This window comes from Caretta caretta, chromosome 4, assembly GCF_965140235.1.
Source record: "Caretta caretta isolate rCarCar2 chromosome 4, rCarCar1.hap1, whole genome shotgun sequence".
NCBI classification, from domain to species: domain Eukaryota; kingdom Metazoa; phylum Chordata; order Testudines; family Cheloniidae; genus Caretta; species Caretta caretta.
In genome coordinates, this window is record NC_134209.1 from 117,722,974 (window position 1) to 117,730,637 (window position 7,664).

Here is a 7,664-nt window from a genome sequence, read left to right on the forward strand (position 1 = left end):
CTTCATGTTTGAATGACAGCCTTCTGTTGCTTGGGCCATCCTCTGGAGTGGAGCGGCTGGGTGCCCGGAGCCTCCCCACCATGTTCTTGGGCATCTGGGTGAGAAGGATATGGAACCTGGGGAGGAGGGCAGGCAGTTATACAATGGATGTAGCAGGGGTCTGTGCTCTTGCTGGCTTTTCTGCAGCTCCAACAGATGCTTCATCATGTCTGTTTGCTCCCCCATTAGCCTCAGCATCACCTCCTGCCTCTGCTCTTCATGCTCACTTAATGCTTTCCCGGCCTCTGCCACTGAATACCTCCATGCATTAAGCTGTGCCCTATCAGGGCAGGAGGAATGCATGAGCTCGGAAAACATGTCATCGTGAGTGCGTTTTTTCCCCACCTTCTAATCTGTGAAAACCTCAGGGACGGAGATGATAGGGGGAGCATAGAAACATTTGCACCTGGGAGGAGATAAAAAGGGAGAGTAAAATTTAAGATGATACATTTCTGAGAACAAAAGGGAGACTCTTTCACAGTGAATCAAGCAATTCACAGCACACAGCACATGTGCTTTAGGTACAAGGTCGCATTTTGCCTTTTATATTGAGCACCTGCCAGTATGGTGACACATCACAAATGGCTGGGCAACAGAATTTGGTTTCTAGGCAGCCAAGGTAAGCCTTTTGGTACTCAGGGTTGGCTTCTTCCACCTTCATAACATGTCGGAATGGTTTCAAACTGCAGCGCCATCCTTTCCCATAGCAAGCAATGCCGGTTGGGTTTCACATTTAAAAAGGAGGGCCTGCGGATTTCGGGTGGATGTGCAGTCCACACCTCCCCTCACCCCACAACATGGCTATTCTGTGGGATGATCCCTTTTAGCCAAGCACAAACAACCCAGCATTAACAGGGTCCTTTTACTGTTACCTTACAAAAATTCCCCTATTTCAACCAGGTGACCATGAATGATATCACTCTCCTGAGGCTAACACAGAAAGATAAAGACCAAATGTTGCTTGAATGTGACCAAAACCCAGGACCATTTGCTGCCATGCTTTGTGCTGCAGTGATTCCAGACTACTTGCTACTGGCTTGGCGTGGTAAAGTGTCCTACCGTGGAGGACGAAATAAGGCAGCCCTCCCCAGAAGCCTTCTGCAAAGGCTTTCAGAGTACCTCCAGAAGAGCTTAATGGAGATGTCCCTGGAGGATTCCCGCCCCATCCCCAGACACGTTAACAGACTTTTCCAGTAGCTGTACTGGCCGCGAATGCATCCCAATTCTTCAGGGCAAATCAAACATGAAACACTATTGCTTTTAAACCCTGTACTGTACTTAGAAATGTACATTCACCAGAGCTGCCTTCTCCGGCTTCAGGGTTGGGGATCCTGCCTTGGGAGGTATTGGTTCCAGAGTGATGAAAAGGTCCTGGCTGCCAGGGAGAATGGATTCACCGCTCACCTGCTGTGCATTCTCCTCCTCCTCTTCCTCATCCACAAAATCCTCCTCCCTGTTGAGTGAGACTACCCCTTTGCAGATGTCCATGGACAATGGTGGGGTAGTGGTAGGGTCCTCTCCTAGAATGCCATGCAGCTGATTGTAGAAGCAGCATGTATGGGGCTCTGACCCGGAGTGACCGTTTGCCTCCTTTGTCTTTTGGTAGGCTTGCCTGAGCTCCTTAACTTTCACACTGCTGTGTGTCCCTGTTGTAGCCTCACTCCACCATGCCGTGTGCGATTTTGGTATATATATTAGCATTTCTTCTTTTTGATTGGAGTTCAGCCTGCACAGATTCGTCTCCCCATACAGCAATCAGATCCAGTGTCTCCCTTTCGGTCCATGCTGGAGCTCATTTGCGATTCTGGGGGGACTGCATGGTCACCTGTGCTGCTGAGCTCATCACGCTGACCAAACAGGAAATGAAATTCAAAATTTCCCGGGGCTTTTTCTATGTACCTGGCTAGTGCATCGGAGTTCAAAGTTGGTCACATTGGAGCACTCTGGGATAGTTCCTGAAGGCCAATACCGTTGAATTGCGTCTGCACTACCCCAAATTCGACCCAGCAAGGTCGATTTTAGCGCTATTCCCCTCACCAGGGAGGAGTACAGAAGTCAATTTTCAGAGACCTTTAGGTCGACGGAACGGGGTTGATTGTGTAGACGCAGTCATTTTAAAAATCTACTTAACGCGATTAAATTCAACCTAACCCCATAGCGTAGACCAGGGCTTAGTTGTTTATCAAACTATTTTTTCTTCCTGTCCCAGGATAATATTCTCCCTGTGTTCACATAGGTGAAGGAATTTGAGTGAGCGATAAACACTGTACTAGGAAAATTACTTTTTGATAACTCTCTCCTTTTAAGGTTTGAGCATTCAGAACAAGGTATTTGACTACTTTATAAACTTTAAAAAAAAAACCACCTTAAATTCAGCCTAGCACTCAACTTTGAACCTTACACTGCTACAAAACAAAATTGGTGTGAATATCTGATATAATTAAACCTATGTATCAATAAAAAAAATAGTAGTATAAAATGCAAACTGATGTTTTTCAATCAAGAAAGTGGAGTGAACCTGGATTGTAACCATGGGTGGTGGGTGAACCCCGGGCCCTGCCCCTCTCACCGGAACGCAGAGGTCCCCTCATGCAGCTGCTAGCCTTCGCTCTTCCCCAGCTGTCTGAGCACCCCAAGCCCCAGGCTGGTGGCACAGCCCCCCCACAGCCTCAGAGCACCAGGTGGGTGGGCAGGGAATATGGCCCTCCTCCCCTAGCCTGAGTTCTGGACGGTTGGGCAAGCAGCACGCTTCCCCCATCCCCAGCCCCAGAGTGCCGGATGGGAGGCATGTACCTCCACCCCCAAAGCTCAGGCCAGCCCCCATTAGCCCAGCCTGGGCCCTGGCCACAGGGGGGAATAGCCCTCTACAACACAGCGATGGGAAGCAGGAAAGGGTCGGGATTTGGAGCGTGGGCAGGGCTACACAAAGCTGTTTGGGGAGGATCAGACTTCCTCGGCCTTTGATACCCACCACCAATGGTTGTAACCTCAGACCTACACTTCAACATGCATGTCAATATCTTATTTGCTCTACTGAAACAGCCTCTCAAACTCAGGATTCTTCCTGACCTCAGAGATAAATTGCCAGTTTTAGGCAGATAATTTCATTACACTACTGTGTTGCCAATATAAATGCTTAGAAGGATTTACATAATAAACATAATCAATTATTTAGATAATGGTATAGAGTACACTTATAAAGTTTGAAGACAATACCAAGCTGGGAGGAGTTGCAAGTGCTTTGGAGGATGGGATTAAAATTAAAAATGATCTGGACAAACTGGAGGAATGGTCTGAAGTAAATAGGATGAAATTCCATCAGGACAAATGCAAAGTACTCCACTTAGGAAGGAAAAATCAATTGCACACATAAAAAATGGGAAATGCCTGCCTAGGAAGGAGTACTTCAGAAAGGGATCTGGGGCTCAGAGTGGATCACAAGTTAAGTATGAATCAACAGTTTGTAACACTTTCCAAAAAAAAAAAAAAAAGCAAACATCATTCTGGGATGTTTTAGCAGGAGTGTTGTCAGCAAGACACAAGAAGTAATTCTTCCACTCTACTCCATGCTGATTAGGCCTCAACTCGAGTATTGTGTTCAGTTCCGGGCACCACATTTCAGGAAAGATGTGGACAAATGAAGAGAATCCAGAGAAGAACACCACAAATGATTAGAGGTCTAGAAAACATGACCTATGAGGGAAGAATGAAATAACTGGGTTTGTTTAGTCTGCAGAAGATAAGATTGAGAGGATACGTAACAGTTTTCAAGTGCATAAAAGGTTGTTACAAGGAGGAGGGAGAAAAATTATTCTCCTTAAGACCTGAGGATAGGACAAGAAGTAATGGGCTTAAATTGCAGCAAAGGTGGTTTAGGTTGGACACTAGGAAAAGGTGGTTTATCAGGGTGGTTAAGCACTGGAATAAATTGCCCAGGGAGGTTGTGGAATCTCCATCATTGGAGATTTTTAAGGGCAGGTTGGACAAACACCTCTCAGGGACGGTCTAGATCATAGAATATCAGGGTTGGAAGGGACCTCAGGAGGTCATCTAGTCCAACCCCCTGCTCAAAGCAGGACCGATCCCCGATTAAATCATCCCAGCCAGGGCTTTGTCAAGCCTAACCTTAAAAACTTCTAGGGAAGGAGATTCTACCACTTCCCCAGGTAACGCATTCCAGTGTTTCACCACCCTCATAGTAAAAAAGTTTTTCCTAATATCCAACCTAAATCTCCCCCACTGCAACTTGAGACCATTATTCCTTGTTCTGTCATCTGCTACCACTGAGAACAGTCTAGAGCCATCCTCTTTGGAACCCCCTTTCAGGTAGTTGAAAGCAGCTATAAATCCCCCCTCATTCTTCTCTTCTGCAGACTAAACATCCCCAGTTCCCTCAGCCTCCCCTCATAAGTCATGTGTTCCAGTCCCCTAATCATTTTTGTTGCCCTCCGCTGGACTTTTTCCAATTTTTCCACATCCTTCTTGTAGTGTGGGGCCCAAAACTGGACACAGTACTCCAGATGAGGCCTCACCAATGTCGAATAGAGGGGAATGATCATGTCCCTCGATCTGCTGGCAATGCCCCTATTTATACATCCCAAAATACCACTGGCCTTCTTGGTAACAAGGGCACACTGTTAACTCATATCCAGCTTCTCGTCCACCGTAACCCCTAGGTCCTTTTCTGCAGAACTGCTGCCGAGCCATTCAGTCCCTAGTCTGTAGCAGTGCATTGGATTCTTCCATCCTAAGTGCAGGACTCTGCACTTGTCCTTGTTGAACCTCATCAGATTTCTTTTGGCCCAATCCTCCAATTTGTCTAGGTCCCTCTGTATCCTATCCCTACCCTCCAGTGTACCTACCACTCCTCACAGTTTACTGTCATCTGCAAACTTGCTGAGGGTGCAATCCACACCATCCTCCAGATCATTTATGAAGACATTGAACAAAACCGGCCCCAGGACCGACCCCTGGGGCACTCCACTTGATACCGGCTGCCAACTAGACATGGAGCCATTGATCACTACCCGTTGAGCCTGACAATCTAGCCAGCTTTCTATCCACCTTATAGTCCATTCATCCAGCCCATACTTCTTTAACTTGCTGGCAAGAATACTGTGGGAGACCGTGTCAAAAACCTTGCTAAAGTCAAGGAACAACACGTCCACTGCTTTCCCTTCATCCACAGAGCCAGTTATCTCATCATAGAAGGCAATTAGATTAGTCAGGCATGACTTGCCCTTGGTGAATCCATGCTGACTGTTCCTGATCACTTTCCTCTCCTCTAAGTGCTTCAGAATGGATTTTTTGAGGAACTGCTCCATGATTTTTCCAGGGACTGAGGTGAGGCTGACTGGCCTGTAGTTCCCAGGATCCTCCTTCTTCCCTTTTTAAAAGATGGGCACTACATTAGCCTTTTTCCAGTCATCTGGGACCTCCCTCGATCGCCATGAGTTTTCAAAGATAATGGCCAATGGCTCTGCAGTCACATCCGCCAACTCCTTTAGCACTCTCGGATGCAATGCATCCGGCCCCATGGACTTGTGCTCGTCCAGCTTTTCTAAATAGTCCCGAATCACTTCTTTCTCCACAGAGGACTGGTCACCTTCTCCCCATGCTGTGCTGCTCAGTGCAGTAGTCTGGGAGCTGACCTTGTTCGTGAAGACAGAGGCAAAAAAAGCATTGAGTATATTAGCTTTTTCCACATCTGTAGCCAGACAGCCAGCCCCCCCCCCCTCAGACCAGCATTGCTGGAAACACAGGAGGAAGCCGGAACAGGGCACTTAACATATATTCCAGCACAGCCTTTGAAGCTGTGAAAGCACAGGTATGCTGCTACAATGTGCCTCTGGGAACAGATACAACAATTAAGCTCACAGCGGGCAGAGGCCCTGTGACAGACATGGCTCTTAGCCCCTACTAAATAGCGTGATGCACACACCAACATCCTAGGTGGGAAAATATTTACCCTGATAAAAGAAATGTCCAGTAGTCGACACTTATTGTTTCTCTCCCTTGCAAGTGTAAACTACTCTTGCGAAAGCTGGCGTTACCCAGACAGACCAGCCTCAATTTGGCATAAGAAAGGAGAAAGAGAATAAAGGAGTACAGAGGTATAAGTAGGGGACCTACAGCACCATGATTTTTGAGTGCTTTTCACTATCTATCTGCTGGTCAGATAAGTGACAGCCTCCCGAGGCTTCTGCAGCTAAGAGGGTCCCTACGCCTTGTCCCTTATTCGTCTTTCCGCGGAATTGAGTGACCGATCCTGGCTTGGCACCGCTGGAATCGAGAGATGCAAGGAGGGTAAGAAGCACCCACACCTGATCTCCTATCTTTAGTGTACACATATTTTGAAAAAGAGCTCTATACTTTGTTTTCTTTCTTTGGGATTGTGGCTTCAGTTTTGTAACTTGTTTGTGTGTGTGTAACATCTCTACATTTAAATAAGTAGGCACTAGCAATTTTGTAACCACATGATTAGAATCTAGCTTAATAAATTTTGGTAACCATTTGTGCATAAGCCTGACTTGTTTTCTCTGGTTTACTGTAAAGCAGCCAACACAATTAAAGAACCTCAGCCGTTTTGGCTCTAAAGCCTGGCATTAGGTGAGAGTACTAAGAGCCTAGCGTTGAGTTGTGCCGCCTCCACGGGGCAAACTCTTGAGGCACCTGTCAGTCAATCCTGGCTGCCCGCTGTGAAGGAGCTCTGAGCTCTAGCAGTTAAAGTCACGGGTGTGGAGAGGCTCTTAGTGCTGCCATTGGGGCACCTGTCAGTCAGTATTGACTGCCCGCTGCGAAGAAGCTCTGAGCTCTAGCAGTTAAAGTCACAGGTGGTTAGGACCTTGGGGCATCCGTCAGCCTAGCCCGGGCTGCCTGCCGCAAAGGGACAGTGCGTCCTAGCGGTTAAAGTCACGGATGGTATAAACGGGCATAGCTGGCACCTCACCAAACATCCTTGGCCGTCGGCTAACAACATCCTCTGTCACTAGGTTGCCTCCCTCATTCAGTAAGGGGCCCACACTTTCCTTGACTTTCTTCTTGTTGCTAACATACCTGAAGAAACCCTTCTTGTCACTCTTAACATCTCTTGCTAGCTGCAACTCCCAGTGTGATTTGGCCTTCCTGATTTCACTCCTGCAAGCCCGAGCAATATTTTTATACTCATCCCTGGTCATTTATCCAATCTTCCACTTCTTGTAAGCTTCTTTTTTGTATTTAAGAGCAACAAGGATTTCACTGTTAAGCCAAGCTGGTTGCCTGCCATATCTACTATTCTTTCTACACATCGGGATGGTTTGTCCCTGTAACCTCAATAAGGATTCTTTAAAATACAGCCAGCTCTCCTGGACTCCTTTCCCCCTCATGTTATTCTCCCAGGGGATCTTGTCCATCAGTTCCCTGAGGGAGTCAGTGTCTGCTTTTCTGAAGTCCAGGGTCTGTATTCTGCTGCTCTCCTTTCTTCCTTGTGTTAGGATCCTGAACTCGACCATTTCATGGTCACTGCCTCCCAGGTTCCCATCCACTTTTGCTTCCCCTACTAATTCTTCCCTGTTTGTGAGCAGCAGGTCAAGAAGAGCTCTGCCCCTAGTTGATTCCTCCAGCACTTGCACCAGGAAATTGTC